This window comes from Pristiophorus japonicus, chromosome 1 (assembly GCF_044704955.1).
Source record: "Pristiophorus japonicus isolate sPriJap1 chromosome 1, sPriJap1.hap1, whole genome shotgun sequence".
NCBI classification, from domain to species: Eukaryota; Metazoa; Chordata; class Chondrichthyes; family Pristiophoridae; genus Pristiophorus; species Pristiophorus japonicus.
This window is the reverse complement of record NC_091977.1, coordinates 427042037-427060262: the sequence shown is the minus strand read 5'-3', so window position 1 is coordinate 427060262 and position 18226 is coordinate 427042037.

Here is an 18226-nt window from a genome sequence, read left to right as displayed (position 1 = left end):
ATGTGCGTACCGTCTATTGCTCCCTGCACCTTGGGGAGGTTTGCTCTTCTGGAGAATCCTAGAGCCCTCTCAGTCTGTGCCTCCCTGGTCATAGGGAAGCTGATAAAGTCTATCCTACATGCGTAAAGGGCTTCAGTCACCTGTTGAATGCTGCAATGTGTAGCATGCTGAGATATAGCGCAAATGTCGCCAGCTGAGGCCTGAAAGGAACCCGATACATAGAAGGAAAGTGTCGCAGTTACCTTGACATCAACGGACAGTGCGGTCCTGATGCTGCTGGTAGGCTGCAGATCTCCCCTAATGAGCTGGCATATCACGCTGATAACCTCTTTCCAGAAGCGCAATTTCCTAAGGCACATGTTATCGGACAAGTTCAGGTAAGACTGCTTCTCCCTGTAAGTGCGTCGGTTGTAAGTTCTCCTCCTCAGTCTGCCACCTCTTTGATTGGGCAGATAATGCTCTTCAATATACCTTCTGCCATCTCTAGTCTGCAGCATGTGTGTAGTCATCAAGACAGGCTGAGAAATTACAGGCGCCATTACAATAACAATCAGTATTGTACCTTTTGTTCACAAACAATAAATTTACGTACTAAAACAAATAAAATAAATTCAATTCGTCCACAGAATGATAAGATGTTTGTTCAGATTTTCAAATCACCTTAAAATAACTCCAGATTACATCAAAACTCCCCAGAAGTTGAAGCAGCCTTTTATATGAAAAGTCCTCCGATTTACAACATGGCGTCCATACCGCTTGGCAGATTCTTTTCAACGTTTGTTTCGGCGAGCGATATTTTCAGCGATATGTGGGCGAGATGCCAAAAGTAACGCACGGAGATATTATGGGCGTTAGTTTCCAGTTTTCTGACGTTTACGGCAAAAAAAAATGGGCGGGCGGTATTATTAATTCTCTGCATTAACTATATGCCGAAAGTAATGCTGGGCGATAAGTGAGTGATAAATGGCCGTGTTTTCATTTTTTTGCTAAATGGGCGATATCTGGGTGTTATACCTCATCTCAGCATTAAAATAAACATTCATTCGGTGGTAGCGATGCAAAACTTATGGAAAGTTTAGCCCTAAAACTTGTAAATTTACATAACTTACAGAAACTTTTAATTTGAGAGCAGTTACAATAGTAACAACAATAATAATAACAACAACAACAACAGCAGCAAAGAAAGGCTGCACTCATCTCTCCTTCACCTTATTTTAGGACCGCCCGCTGCGGTGGTCTTGTTGACTCCACCCCTGCCCGCAGGCGGTGGTGCAGTGTTTCTCAGGTTGGTACCAAGTTTATTCTTTTGAACATCTCGGGTAATGTGCACTTCTTGATGAGGGGCGTGGTCAGGTAATAATGTGGAAGGCCCGGCTTGGGCCTCTTCAGCGGCTGGTCTGAGGATTGGAGTGGGAGTGGCAGTGGAAGTGGGGTCTGGGCGTGTTCCCTTATTGCAGCAGCTAACTCTGGCATTTCCTCCCTCATGGGTCCTGACAGTATCTCAACTTCCTGGAACATCCCCTCTCTCATGTTCGTTGACAGTGTATCAGCTAGCTGCGACATTCCCTCCCTTATGTGCACCGACAGTGTATCAGCTACCTGCGACATTCCCTCCCTCATGTGTCCGGGCAGTGTTCCCATTTCACGTGAGAGGTTGTTACTTCTTGCAACAGTCCCGATACCTCATCACCCACCTCACTGATGGTGTCCAGGAGTGATGTGGTAAGGTCAATGCTATCCGCACTCATTGCCATCATCTGAAACACATCTGTTACATCCTGCACCTCAGGAGAGCGCTGTTAAGCTGTCCTTCCCCTCCTCACCCTGGGTGTGGCTCGTTGCATCCCACTGGGACCCGCAGCCTCGGATGGTAGGGCCCTGGGTGTGCCTCATTGCATCCCACTTGGACCTGCAGTCTTGGACGGTGGGGCCTGAGTGTGCCTCGCTGCACCCCACTGGAATCCCCTTTCTCGGACTGTGAGAAACACTGCCAAGTGTATAAGGGATGGTTTTCTTGACCAATATGTCGAGGAACCAACTAGAGAGCTGGCCATCCTAGACTGGGTGTTGTGTAATGAGAGAGGATTAATTAGCAATCTTGTTGTACAAGCCCCTTGGGGAAGAGTGACCATAATATGGTAGAATTCTTCATTAAGATGGAGAGTGACACAGTTAATTCAGAGACTAGGGTCTTGAACTTAGAGAAAGGTAACTTCGATGGTATGAGACATGAATTGGCTAGGATAGACTGGCGAATGATACTTAAAGGGTTGACAGTGGATAGCCAATGGCAGACATTTAAAGATCACATGGATGAACTTCAACAATTGTACATCCCTGTCTGGCTTAAAAATAAAATGGGGAAGGTGGCTCAACCGTGGCTAACAAGGGAAATTAGGGATAGTGTTAAATCCAAGGAAAAGGCATATAAATTGGCCAGAAAAAGCAGCAAACCTAAGGGGACTGAGAGAAATTTAGAATTCAGCAAAGGAGGACAAAGGGTTTAATTAGGAGGGGGAAAATAGAGTATGAGAGTAAGCTTGCAGGGAACATAAAAACTGACGACAAAAGCTTCTATAGATAGGTGAAGAGAAAAAGATTAGTGAAGCCAAATGTAGGTCCCTTGCAGTCAGAATTAGGTGAATTTATAATGGGGAACAAAGAAATGGCAGACCAGTTGACGAAATACTTTGTTCTGTCTTCACGAAGGAAGACACAAATAACCTTCCGGAAATACTAGGGTACCGAGGGTCTAGAGAAGGAGGAACTGAAGGAAATCCTTATTAGTCAGGAAATTGTGTTAGGGAAATTGATGGGATCGAAGGCCGATAAATCCAGAGGGCCTGATAGTCTGCATCCCAGAATACTTAAGGAAGCGGCCCTAGAAATAGTGGATGCAGTGGTGGTCATTTTCCAACATTCTATAGATTCTGGATCGGTTCCTATGGATTGGACGGTAGCTAACGTAACCACACTTTTTAAAAAAGGTGGGAGAGAGAAAACAAGGAATTATAGACCGGTTAGCCTGACATTGGTAGTGAGGAAAATGTTGGAATCAATTATTAAAGATGAAATTGCAGCGCATTTGGAAAGCAATGACAGGATCAGTCCAAGTCAGCATGGATTTATGAAAGGGAAATCATGCTTGACAAATCTTCGAGAATTTTTTGAGGATGTAACTAATAAAGTGGACAAGGGAGAACCAGTGGATGTGGTGTATTTGGACTTTCAAAATGCTTTTGACAAGGTCCCACACAAGAGATTAGTGTACAAAATTAAAGCATATGGTATTGGGGGTAATGCATTGATGTGGATGGAGAACTGGATGGCAGAGAGTAGGAATAACCGGGTCCTTTTCAGAATGGCAGGCAGTGACTAGTGGGGTACTGCAAGGTTCAGTGCTGGGACACCAGCTATTTACAATATACATTAATGATTTAGGCGAAGGAATTGAATGTAATATCTCCAAGTTTCCAGATGACACTAAACTGGATGGCTGTGTGAAGTGTGAGAAGGATGCTAAGAGGCTGCAGGGTGACTTGGACAGGTTTGGTGAGTGGGCAAATGCATGGCAGATGCAGTATAATGTAGATAAATGTGAGGTTATCCACATTGGTGGCAAAAACAGGAAGGCAGAATATTATCTGAATGGTGACAGATTTGGAAAAGGGGAGGTGCGATGAAACCTGGGGTCATGGTTCATCAGTCATTGAAAGTTGGCATGCAGGTACAGCAGGCGGTAAAGAAAGCAAATGGCATGTTGGCCTTCATAGAAAGAGGATTTGAATATAGGAGCAGGGAGGTCTTATTGCAGTTGTACAGGGTCTTGGTGAGGCCACACCTTGAATATTGTGTACAGTTTTAGTCTCCTAATCTGAGGAAGGACATTCTTGCTATTGAGGGAGTGCAGTGAAGATTCACCAGACTGATTCCCGGGATGGCAGGACTGACATATGAAGAAAGACTGGATCGACTAGGCTTATATTCACTGGAATTTAGAAGAATGAGAGGAAATCTCAGAAAAACATATAACATTCTGACGGGATTGGACAGGTTAGATGCACAAAGAATGTTCCCGATGTTGGGTAAGTCCAGAACCATGGGTCACAATCTAAGGATAAGGGGTAAGCCATATAGGACCGAGATGAGGAGAAACTTCTTCACTCAGAGAATTGTGAACCTGTGGAATTCTGTACCACAGAAAGTTGTTGAGGCCAGTTCGTTAGATATATTCAAAAGGGAGTTAGGTGTAGCCCTTACGGCTAAAGGGATCAAAGGGTATGGAGAGAAAGCAGGAATGGGGTACTGAAGTTGCATGATCAGCCATGATCATATTGAATGATGGTGCAGGCTCGAAGGGCCAAATGGTCTACTCCTGAACCTATTTGCTATGTTTCTATGTTTCTATGAATGTCCCAACACTTGTACCACTCAGGAAAGCCCTAGCACCTCAATGGGCGGCACCTGCACCTCCTCCAAAGTGAGTATCGCAGTGTGGGCTTCATCTATCCCCTCCCCTTCCCCCTCACTCCCATGTTATTGTTCTGGAAGGTGGGATTGGAAGATATTCTCCTCTTCAGGCTTGTCCGCGTCTGAATCTTCTTCTGCATCGGCCTGAAGGTCTGCAAAACATAACAGAACAGACAAATGGTTAGCAGCAGAGGAGGGGGCAGGGTGGGTGGCATGAGTCGGCACACACATAGCGCAAGCAGCAGGCTGATTTGAAGGACCACGATGAATGATAGCACATTGCATCAACCAAAGCGTAGCTGACGAAGACATCCCCATGAACCAAAGCATGGCTAGCCCGTGCAGTACTTTAGCAAAGCCAGACTGTGGAATTTGCAGGACTTACCCTCTCCCTTGAGTGTGGGTCCAGCTTGTGCAGTGGTGGTTGCTTTTCTCCAGGCAGGACCCACCAAAGCAGTGACCCTCTCTTCCAAGGGTGTCAGTGGGTTCAGATTTGCCGGGCCTCCTCCTGTTCGAGTCCTTTCCCTTTTGTTGTGTGCAAAGATGAAAATATAACTTTTTAGAGAGGTGTCTTTCTGTTGGATGGGACATATACAGATGGTCACATTTACAGTTGCAATTTCAGTGAATAAATGAAAATATTACTTCTATTAACTACTTGACCAACATCCTGCCACTTCTTTTTGCACTGGCCTCCAGACCTCGGGGTGGTAACCTTTGCACAGTAATCTTCTGCAAGTTGGTTCCAGTGTTTCTTCATTTCTTTTAATGTAACTTTTACGTGACCTCTGCTGGTGCCCAGCTCATGCCATCTGGCTTCAATCACAGTAACCAGTGCCTCCACTTCATCCTGTGAGAAATTCTTGGTCCTTGGGCTGCATTGCATATTATATTGCAGCTCTGTTTTTTGCACTGAGAATTAAAGTTCTCACATACAACTGGCTCTTCAAAAATGGCTGAATGCAGACCGGGAGCTGTACTGGGCATACATGCCCATAGCAATCACGTCAAAAACGTCCTTTTTTTCACGCATGCGCAGAAGGGGGAGCATTGTTTTTACGGCGCAGACATTAGGCTCCACCGCCCCAAAGCTAAAGGACAGGCTGTGCGGCACCAATTTCAACAAATAGAACGGGGAAACTTACAAGTTTTGTGTTAGAGAAGTCGGGGCCAAAAGAAACGGGCATAACTCTTGCAATACGCCAAAAAACAGCATTGGGTAAAATTGAGCCCATAGTAATGAGTATTCATGTTAAAAAAAACATCTAAAATGAAACTAAGCCACACTAAAAAACACATATTTATTAAAAAAATTTAGTGACTGAGTTGATATTTTGGAACTTAAATATTGTGAAAATTAAAAGGATCTACATATATAAATAAAAAATGAAACAGCTTTTTCTAGTTCAAATCTATGAAAATATATTCCTGATATATAAAGTGCTTCTGTTGTAATATTTATTATTTTCTTGCCCCCCCCAGACATTTTGGGTGGGGAATAGTTTAAGAGAGTGCTCAGTCAGCAAAGCAGAGAATTATGGATAGTAATCTATGGGTGAAAAGCCTTTGCAATCCTGATAGGGTTAGGCATGTGTTGAGAAATAGTGCAGTATGTTAAGTGTATGACATCATTTGCATCTTATTTTAAATCTGGTTCTCACACTTGGTTTGTTTGGGTTTAAATACATGCAACCTGCCAAGTCAAATTACAATCAATGCTACATTTCCAAAGTGCTGAGTGTAAGCACATGAAATGGATCAAAAGGTAAAATATCTTTCATTTTTATACACAGTTCCCTTCGCCTGATGTCTAGTGCCTTGTCTGAAGCTGTTAATGCTGTCTTGGTAGATTTTTTGGGCTACCTTCAGTTTGTCCTGGCAGTACCTTGACCAAAATGGCCTTAATTCTGAGGGATGTAACAAAAGGACCTGGCATCTGTAAGCAAAGGTAATGAAAGTGATACACCTTGAGATTCTTTCATTCCTTTGCAATGTTCAGTTCCTTTTTCAGTTTCCTGTTTTGAATTTATTACTTGGCTTTTTTTGAAGGCATGTTTGCTAAATAGCTTTTTATGTAGCAGATATAAATTTTGACAAAAAAATTGCTGGAAATGTGAAATAAAAGCAAAAAATACTGGAAATACTGAGAAAATATACCAGTTAATATTTTGGATGTCGATCATTTGTCAGCATGGAAATCTGAAAGATAAGCAAACTGCTTTGTAAGGCTGGGAAAAAGGGAGGGGCAGCAACAAACTATTTTGCAACTTACTTCAGACTCAGTGCTGCCACATTTATCTCCATCATCAAGCTCCCCAGCTGCCTTCATAATAACTGGACCTTATTTTCAAACTATGAGCTTTTCTGTAACAGGACATTTATCCCATATGTATAATTTTCAAAAATGATTCTTTTTTCAATTGGACAAAAGGAATTACATCTGTTTCGAATTTCTCAAAAACTACTAAAATCATAGGGTGAGATGGCACAAAGATTGGAACCTCAGTTTTCTTTTAGATTGTGTTGCTGTACCGAAGGATCTTATAAAATGTCTCATCACTAAACTGCTGTAGAAATCTATCCAATCTTAATCATCTCAGATGATTAGTGGTTGGGATAGAAATTCTTACAATTGTTTTTAGAATGAATCTATGTAAACCATTCTACCCAACTGTCAAATGCTCCAGTAGTGTATCTAGGACTTGAAGATGATGTGCAGTAAAATGTAACTTTTCATTTTTTTTTCACGGAATCCACAATGTGTAGTATATTTCACATGTACAGTGACAGTAATAGTGACTCAAGCAGCATTCGGCTACATCAGACCCATGAATTTGTGTTTAATTAATTATTAATGTACTGGATGCTTGCTGCTTTTGCAGGGTCAATATAATGTTGCTGAATACAGCAGTACTCAACCAATGAATAAAACCAGTACAGTCTGCATATTCAAGTTCTACAGTATACTGTACGATTCCTTTTACTTTATCCTCCTTATCACAGGAATGTCTCAACAGGCCAATCTTTAATAATTACCAACGTATGAAAACATCAGACAGAAAAAGACCAACTGGTCCATCTAGCCTGTCCCATACAGTTATGATGCCTTATGATTGACTCTGTATCACTACTTCGTTATCATTTCCTCAACCAGTGCTTCCAACTTTTACTGGACTCTTTGACCGACAAATTAAGCAACCTCAAAGAACTCACCCTTTCTTTAGAAGGTAAGAAATTTAACCTTTTCATCATGCATGAAGAACTACAGAGCTTTGCCAAAAGCTAGCTATGTGCTGCAAGACAATAGGCCAAATCTTCCTGGATAAATAATGGCACACAACATTATTAATGTGTAAACCGGCCAGCAAGATCAGGGGGTTTAGTGATATGCTGTGAGTTGCGAATCTCCACAACTTGCTGATCGATTTACACCACTCTGCCGTTTGTCTCACACAAAGGGCATCTCGCCCTTCGCATCCATGTTATTTTTAAGAACTTGCTGGATTTGCACATTAATTGCCCACTAAACTCACCGCAGGAAGTTAGGACTCATAATTAAAGTATAAGGACATTTTAATGACATGATAATTGTTAATGCAATGCCAATCGATCTCTCTGGCCCAGAAAGGGAACAATTTAAACTATTGAGTCTTATTCCTGAATGCAGTAAATTATTGTTAGAGATTTATAAAAAATGTATTTTAAAATCTTTTTTACTTACTTTTCCTTTATGTTTCTTGTCTCTCTCTCTTAATCCAATCGTTCTTTCCCTCTCTTTCTGTACCCAATATGACTCTAATCCACCCACTCTAATTCACACTCCTTCTTCTTCGTTCCTCTATTTCTTTCTCAGTCCTTCAATCGCATTGATTAAGGAGATACACTGATGGTCCCAGTGTTCACTAAGGTCCCAGATGCCCCATTGTCCTCGCCGCACTTCCAGCAAGTTATGGTGGAAATTATGTTCGAGCTGCAGGGTGCAGGAAAAAATCTAACTCATGGCATACGCCCTGCAGCAGCAAGATTTGGCCCAATGTAACTACATTTTCAACATTGTACAGGTTGTACCTCTCCAGTCCGGCACCCTTGCGACCTGACCAGTGCCGGACCAGAGAATTTTCCAGACCAGGGGAGGTCACGCCGACCCTAGACTTACCGGGTCCTGATGACAGCACTTGGGCCCCTGAATGCCTCCGCCACACTCCGGCTGCAAAACTCCAGCCTCACTCCTTCTCCGTGCTGAGAGCCAGGAAACACAGGAAACCAGGACATCACCGGCACAAAGCAGCAGGTCTGCACAGAGCCGGGAAGCGCAGGAAAACACCACGCTGAAATCTCAAGCCTCCCTCTCTCGCGGTGCTGGTTTGCCACTCTTTTTCTGGAGGCAACTGCTAACAACGCTGCTGACAATGACCCGGCTGCATTCTGTGCATGCACTGTGCAGAAGCCCACTGTGCAGCTTTTTGTTGATCAGAATCCTCGGTGCCTCTGTCAGCCGCCTGCCCTGCCCTTCCTTTTCCTTGCCCAGCCTGCTTCCCTCCATGAACAGCGCGAGACACCACCCCTGCCGGGAATGATGCCGGACCAGGGATGATTCCGGGATAAAGAGTCCTGGACTGGAGAGGTACAAGCTGTATCTGGTTATTATGGACTGAGCAATGTCGGTTCTGGAAAGTAAAGATTAAAGATGTCATTCTGGAGCATTTCACTCTCAGCTTTTTCCAAAATGCAATAAATATATTCCAAAAGAGATGAATTGAATGACTGATTTCACTTGTGTTCAAAATCTGTTTTCAGAGGATTTTGTTACAAAGGCCAAGATTGCCGTGAGCCTGAAAGAAAAGTTGATCAATGGCGCTGGTGTTTTGGGAAACAATTCTACAGCCATGCTGCTTGAATAGATGTCCCTAGGAGTCATTAAAATACTTATCCACTTTGTTTCAACATATCTGTAGGAATTGGAATGTTGGTCACTTATTTACATCAAAAACTTGTACAGAAGCAGCTTGAAAGTAGAGACTAATTTGTGTTTGAAACTCCAAACCAAGATTCCACAAATTGTATGGTTGCAAACAAGCTCAATCAACTCACTGAGATAAGGGTGAGTGTTAGATCACTTAATTTCCAATGAAATACGAACTCCGATGGTAGTTTTAACTTTTTAATCTTGGCAGAGAGTAACAAGCTGCTGGCTGATTGCCAGTTTCTTTGTCTTACTGAGACACATGGTCAAAATGGCTGTATTTTATACCGGGTTCAATTTACAGAAAAGAACTCGCTTTCTTTGCCCTTATTGGCTCACTACCCAAGGTCCGAAAATGTCAAGTTGATTGATGAGTTACTGCAACATATCAAACTGCTTGTAGCAGACTTGACTTGGGGGTCTGTGAATTTTCACAGTCTGTCTAAATGAGCCTGTTTGAATACTCTATCAATCCCCCCTTTGATTCTTTCACAAACTGAATCATAAAACTTCAGGTATCACTGGTTAAACATTCTACAAAATAATTTAATACATGTTAATAGAGTTTCCTTCTAAAATTTGTTGATGTGTTTCACCACATGTCCGGACTAGTAGCTTCCACACAAATTTACACCAACCCGAGTTCCATCGTGGCCACAATGGAAGTCTGGTTTTAGTAGGTTAATTAACCTTATTCCAATTTAATCCAAATCAATATCTTAATTCAACCAGTAAACAACCTTCTTAAGCATAACATACCCCTGTGCCACGTACAGACGGTCTGCTGGGATCTGCGAGGTGTCTCACCTGTGGGACAGCCGCTACAGCCGCCTGGTCGCAACAACATTTAATCAACATAAACAAACAATATCAATACTACAGTAAATTTATACATTTTCGCAAAAAGTAATTGTCCTTATTAGATTTCAGCTTCAGTTACGGGTGCTCGTTTAACGTGTGAAGCGTGGATCCAGACTTTCTTTCCTTGGACTTTAACAGCTGCCTGGGTGATCAATAACACTTGATAAGGTCCCTCCCACTTGGCACCCAAAGGTTCTTTATGCAACTTTTTCACATACACCCAGACTCCCGGGATGATGTCGTGTCCTCCTTCGCGTGGATTACCCCAAGCTGCCGATACCTGTCAGGAAACAGAACTAATAGCATTGGTTAAGTGCTGACAGTATGATAACAAAGTGTCACCCATTAAGTTAACATCAGCTTTCCGTAAATCGATAGTTCCTGGCAGCGACATGGGTCTTCCTCTTATAATTTCAAATGGGCTTAGACCTGTAGTTCTGTTCGGGGTTGCCCTAATGCTACATAGCACTATTGGTAGTGCCTGGGGCCATGGTGTTCCTTCTTGGTGATATTTGGCAAGCCGTTGTTTCAGAGTTCGATTAATTCGCTCTACTTGTCCTGATGATTGTGGATGATAAGGACAGTGTAAATCCCACGTAATGTTCAGTAATCTACAGACTTCTTGGCAGACAGCACCTGTGAAGTGTGTTCCCTGATCTGAGTCAATGCTACTCGGGACTCCCCATCGGGGAATGTAATCCTTACACAAGACCTTTGCAGTGTGATTGGCTGTGGCTCTTTTAGTTGGGACAGCTTCTACCCATCTAGAGAATCTGTCGACCATGACAAGAATGTTAGTGTATCCTTGGCATGAAGGAAGAGATATATAATCAACCTGCAGATGCTGGAATGGTCCGACAGGGGCAGGGGGCCTCAGTTGGGGCATTACCGTGATGGGTCCAGAATTATTTTTCTGGCAGACCACACAGCGGTCTGTTACCAGCTGGGCATGTTTTTTAAATCCCCGACCCCACCAGCTTTTCTGGAACCGTGCCGTCATCTGTTGTGAGGCCAAGTGTCCCCACGAGTGGATCTGTTGGGCTAAAAAAAGGCATAAGCGCTTGTGGCGCGACTGGCTTGTCAGTAACTCTTTGCCTCCAGACACCATCTTCACATAGCTTAATTCCTGCCTCAATCCATGTCCATTTTTCCTCTCAAGAGCACTCGTCTTGCATTGTTTGAAGGTCTCGTGTCAGAGTCCTGAGTGCTTTCAATCTGCACATCTGTGTTGGTTCTTCTGGAGGAACGCTCTGTGAGGCGGCATCTTTAGCTGCCTGGTCAGCTTGGGCATTTCCCTGTGCTTCTGTGGTATTTTCCTTGGTATGGGCCTTACACTTCAGGATGGACTCCTCCTGAGGTAATTGTATGGCCTCCAGTAAGTCTCGGACTTCATTTCCATTTCGGATGGGTGTACCAGCAGCAGTGAGGAATCCTCTTTTCCGCCATAACATACCAAAGTCGTGAGCGACTCCAAAAGCATAACGCGAATCTGTGTAGACATTAGCTGTCTGTCCTTCTGCTATTCGACATGCTTCTGACAGGGCCCGTAACTCGGTCTGTTGTGGTGACGTTCCTGAGGGTAAACATCCTTTTGCCACTACCTCATATAAGGTTGTAACTGCCTTTCCTGCTTTTCTGGTACCATTGTCAACAAAGGAAGAACCATCTGTAAACAGGATGAGGTCTGGGTTGTGCAGAGGCTCCTCTGCTGCTAAGGCTGCTTCTTCTGTTTCTTTTAAAATCTCCACGCAGTCATGTTCTTCACATTCTCCCCCCTCTTGCTCCCTCGATTCTGACATCGGGAGCATAGTTGCGGGATTAACCGGGCTGGCCCGGACGATATGGAGATTAGGAGCTTCCAAAACTGCTGTCCAGCGGGTCCATCTTGCTGCTGTCACCTGAGACATTCTATTCATAGACAGCAAAGCGTGTACGGTGTGGGGACACTTGACAACCAGCTTTTGGTCGAGGACTAGACCCGCAGTGATCATTACCGCTCGACATGCAGCTTCCATGGCCCTTAGGCAACTTCCCCATCCGAGGGCTACCGCATCCAGTTTTGCCGAATAATAGCCAATAGGTCTTTGCCGATCCCCATGTTCTTGTGTCAGTATAGCTGTCATATATCCTTCTTTCTCATGAACAAACAGGGTAAATGGCTTACCACTGTTGGGGATTCCCAGAGCCGGTGCCGAACACAAAGCCTTTTTCAAAGGGAAGGCCTCTTGCTGTTATTTAGTGAGGGTGATGGCTTCTTTAGAGGCACATTTCCCCTTTAAAATATCATTCAGCGGCTGAGCAAGCTGTGTGAGGGAGTCAATCCAATTTCTGTTAAAGTTACACAACCCCAAAAAAGACCTTAGTTCCTGAATAGTGGTGGGGTTTTTTAGCAGCCCGAATGGCTGCAGTTCTATCCTGGGTAAGTTCTCTCTTTCCTTGTGAAATCTTTTGTCCCAGGTATACAACCTCTTCTTGGGATATTTGTGCTTTGTCGATGCTGGCTTTATGTCCTTTCAGCCGAAGGTGATCCAGCAAAGCTCGTAAATCTTGTTCATGCTGTTCTTCCGTGTTTGAAGCTAGCAGGATATCGTCTACATATTGGATGGCTGTGGATGACAGGGGAGGTAATTCTCGCAAATGGCTTTGTAAAGCCATGTGGAATACCGTAGGGCTGTTGTGGAAACCCTGCGGTAACTGGGTCCAAGTATACTGTTGTCCTTGGACCGTGAAAGCAAACCACTGTCGAACCTCCGGTGCCAGAGGCACCGACCAAAATCCGTTGGCCATATCTATAACCGAGAAATATTTATGTTCCGGTTTGAGGGCATTAAAAATGGTGAAGGGATCTGCGACCAAAGGAGATTTTTGATCAATACACTGGTTAACTTTCCTATAATCGACAGTCAAACGCCAAGTCTCATTAGATTTCTGTACCAGCCACACGGGGCTATTGGAGGAGATATGCGTTTTAATAAGCATCCCTTGTTTCTCCAATTGCTGAATAACTGGTAAGATTCCCGCGATGGCAGTTGGACTGATGGGATACTGTTTAGTGCATGGAGGCTTGGTCCCTGTAAATGACGCAGGCTCCATCTGGAGTAGGCCACAATCGTTCTTATCTTTAGCCCATATCGGGTGTTCCTTCAATTCTTCGTTCTTCAAAGTTCTAATTGACCATGTCACCCGACCATCCTCGAAATGCAACGATGAATCTATTTGGATTAGAACGTCCATTCCCAAAAGGGGTTGATCTACTGGGCCTATTCAGACCGGCGTGGTTAGTTCATGTGGACCCAGCCCTATAAGTACCAGTGTTGCCCTTTTAATTTCCATTTTATGGCCCCCAACTCCATAGGCTGTACGTGCCCGACCATCCAACGGCAAAAAGTCTCCATATTGTAGGGGTAAGCATGTTAATTCCGCCCCTGTGTCTAAAAGACAGTCCACATCCTTATCGCCCACCCTCACAGTTATATGTCGCCCATCTCCCCTTTGTTGTATTAGTGCGAGGAGGGGGGCCAGGGTGGGCTCTAATCGTTTTTTGCTATCCCAAGTAACTCCTTCTGTTGTTGTATTGTCAGTCGCTTAAATGCTTCTTTGAGGTCGTTATCTTGTGACAAGCCTGGCTTGTTGGCTGAATTGTATCCCTGGCTGCGTCCTCTTCCCCAGCCACGACCTTGCTGTTTTGCCCTGCACGTCTTGGCCCAGTGACCTTCTTTCCCACAATAATGACATTTTCCGGGTAATTTTCCTAATGACTGTTTATCGGAATCCTGGGATTTCCATCCCATAGCCTGTACAGCTCAGACTTTAGCTCCCATATCCCGATCTAATTGGTTACATCAATCCACTAATGCTGCAAAGGTAGTTCCTCTACCTTCCCAGTCCGGTAACACTACCTTAAGCATTTTGGACAGTTCTGGCTTTCGACCTGCCACGAAAGCTGCTTTCAGGGGTCCAAACGCTTGTTCATCCATTTCCTCATCCGTATTATTCATACCCGAATGTTCTCGCCACATGCATCTAAACCGCTCGTCATACTCCAGGACCTCCTCTGTTCCTTTCTGTTGGCAAGCTGCAATTTTTCCCCAGTCTGTCTTAGCTGGACTGAAGGCTTGCAGCCAGTGTTTAATCGCCTCCCATCCTGCGTCTAATTCTTGCTCATTCTGCCCTAAAGCTTCATCTACCTTGTCGTGCAATTTTCTTCCCTGTGTTTTTGGCACCATTATGGTCAAAATTTGCACTCCGTCCCAGGGATGAAGTTGATATATATTTCTTAAGCGGTCCAATTGGTCCCACGTTTTTACTCCCCCTTTCTTTGGATTGGGCAATTCCTTGGACCATTTATCAATTTTCTCTGGGTCTGCCGGAGCATGAACTAAGTATTCTCCATACACCCTTCTCTTTGTTTTTTTGGTTCCGCCCTCAACCGCAGTCTCTTCTGATTTGACTACAACTCGTCTTTTTTTAAACGGGGCAAAGCGCACCCCTAATTCTTCATCATCTTCCGACAATGTATTGTCAGAGGATTCAGAAACCGTATCTATTCCTCGGTCGTGTCTTCGGGTTTGCGCTTTTAATTTATCCAAACATGGGTACCCTGGGAATTGATCAATACATTTTCCTTTTCCTATTACTGTCTCTTGACCTAATGATTTTTTCCATTCTTTAATTTCACCTTTAAGATCTTTAACTTCCGCTTCCAGCTTTTCAAGTTGAAGCTTTTTCTGTCGCAGCTGTGCACAAACAGCTTACAATTGATCCTTTGTACTGGTCAGTTCTCGATCATGTTGGGAACGCATTATAATTTCATTCCGGTTTCGGATCTGGCCCATAACCGCTAGAGACCATCTAGTTCGCTCTTTATTTTTCATACGGGTCGTTTTTCCCCAGACCCTTTTAATCTCGTCCAAGGACCATTGTCCTTTGGAGGTTCCGTACTTTTGTTCGATCTTAATATAGGTTTTAGATAAGTTGAATTGTTGCTCTATGTATTCTTTCAACTGTTCGAGAATTAAATCTGGCGAAACTTCAGGTGGTGCCTGCCCACCTTTAACAGTTGTAGGCAATTCTTTGTTCTTATCTCCTGCTGCCATTATACTGAGTTCTTTACTAGGGTCTCGAGGCGTAGGCCTGCTAGCCGATCAATAGGTCGGTGATTAATTAACTAACACACCGCCGAAGTTTAGACGTCTATGGGACCTCGAGCCGACTACCAACCGGCGGGTTCGCTAACCGGAGGCTTTCAGAATCACGTAGAAGGAGAGGCGAATTTAGACTTTTGACCGAGGACTTTTTTTTGAAAAAGAGGTGTCCTTACCTCAGTATGTAGGTCCGATGTCCAAAATTCAGTTTCTTTCCTCAGCGATCCTGTTCGCAGCGCCAAAATTGTTAGATCTCTTAATTTCCAATGAAATACGAACTCCGATGGTAGTTTTAACTTTTTAATCTTGGCAGAGAGTAACAAGCTGCTGGCTGATTGCCAGTTTCTTTGTCTTACTGAGACACATGGTCAAAATGGCTGTATTTTATACCGGGTTCAATTTACAGAAAAGAACTCGCCTTCTTTGACCTTATTGGCTCACTACTGAGTTAATGCAACATGCCGAACTGCATGTAGCAGCCTTGACTTGGGGGTCTGTGAATTTTCACAGTCTGTCTAAATAAGCCTGTTTGAATACTCTATCAGTGAGTTATCAAGTGTTCTTTTATCTTCAAGTTTAGTCAGTTGTTTAATACTGGTACTGTGCTATTTATTTTGCTTTCTGTCCCAAGCAATATGTTATGTTAGCCAAGAAAATAAAATCCTCTTGTTCTATGTAAAAATGCAGGGGTGCAATTGGTCTTCACCAGTAGCAGGAAGAGTATCCATGGCGAATTGGTGGCCTATTTTGCACCACATCTGATTTTCTTTTTCATTGACTTCAATCATGCGTGGCGTAAAACGAGCTGCTGATTTGCTATTGCCTATTTCGCACTACTCGTGAAGACTAATTTCATCCCCACTCTTTCTTAAAAATAAAGGCTTGCATTTATATTGTGCCTTTCGTGATCACCGGATGTCTCAAAGCGCTTTACAGTCAATTAAGTACTTTTGGAGTGTAGTAACTGCTGTATTGTGGGAAACTTGGCAGTAAATTTGCGCACAGCAAGCTCCCACAAAAAGCAATGTGATAATGACCAGATCATTTTTTTTAGTGATGTGCATTGAGGAATAAATATTGGCCAGAGCACCAGGGAGAATTTCCCTGCTCTTCTTCAAAATAGTGCCATAGGATCTTTTCCATTCATCTGAGAGGGCAGACAGGGCCTCGGTTTAATATCTCATCTGAAAGACGGCACCTCCGACAGTGCAGCACTCCCTCAGCACTGCAGTGGAGTGATGCACTGGCGTGTCAGCCTAGATTTATGTGCTCAAGTCCCTGGAGTGGGACTTGAACCCACAACTTTACGACTGAGAGGTGAGTGTGCGACCCACAGCTGACACTGATGGCATTATATGATACAATCTCTATCAGAGCTAGGAAACAGTCCAGCTAGCTCTAGCTCTTGAAGGTTTATACTGAATCAGCACTCTCCTCTTGCCGTCATGTTTGGATTTGGTAATATTATTGAAAAGCACATCTCTTGTTCATCATGTGCTTAAGCCAATTCATTTCTTAATTTCTAAGGATTTTCTCTTTTCGTTCCCTATTTTCCTTATTGAAAACTGCATTATTTGTGTTTACCTCAGATGAATTCTTGGAATATGTGGTTTGTGATAAATTGTATCCTGTAAACCATTTTCGCATAACTTTGATGCCAGAAGAGAGTTTGTAGATGTGTGGGAACTTAATAAGCTGTAATTTTCACTGACCAACTATTTAAAGTATGCAGTGGTGGAAAAAAAATCCAAATAATTAAACTTTTAATAATAAAATATTGAACTGAAAATCCCTTAAGAACCTACTGGTGAGCTATATAACAATACATTTATTATATTTAAATATATCTCAATGTATTCCTTTACTGGCATCCATAGTAAAATCATGAAATCAGGAGGGCTCTTGTTTCAGTTGAAACAAAGGTATTAGTGGGAATTTTAACATTGGTGAGTGGGTGGGAGTGCATGCAGATGGGAGGGGGGGGGGGTGGTGAAGGGGGCAGGCGGCTAAATGGGCAAAGAATCTGGCTCCCACTCACTAACTTCCGAGTTTAACTGAGATGGGATAAGAGGCGGACAGCCAACCCTTTGCCAGGAGGCGGATTGGCATATTAAATATGTTAATGAGACTGGAAGGCTCGGTTCTAACCTGCTTTGTGGGCTTTACTGTAGCTGGCCAGGTTTCTTGGGCTTCGGGAAACCTGACAGCTGCAGCGAGACAAGGACAGCCTGAAGGAGCACTCCTCATGGGCCGGGTGGAGCAGGACTTCTTCCCCACGGCCCCCCAAGCTCCCTCACCATCAGACTCCCCCCCCATAGAAACCTGACACCACCCCCCCTGCTCCACCGCCCCCCCCGGGATCGGACTCCCTGCCGTCGGGTGTTAGACCCCCTTGGAATCGGACCCTCCGCCTGGGTCGGGGATCGGACACCCTTGGGATCGCATTCACCCAGGGTCAGTGATCGTACCCCTGTCCACAACATGCAGGGAAGCACAGATTTCCGGGTTTCCCATCCAAAATTCCATCCCCTCACCTACGAAAAATGCCCCAATAAATATCCAGCCCATTATATTGGTAATAGTACTTTACTGGATTTATTTCACATGCAGCAGAGCCATAAGTGAATTTCAGAGGCTCTTATGAGTTACAGCAGCATCTATTCTTGGGTTGGTTGCTGATTGTTCATACTACATTGCTGGAATGCTCTGCTTTGAAACAAGTTGAGATACGGCCCTCTAGATAACTCAGTTGGTAAGTTGTGGAATGATGTGGAATTGAACCACATTA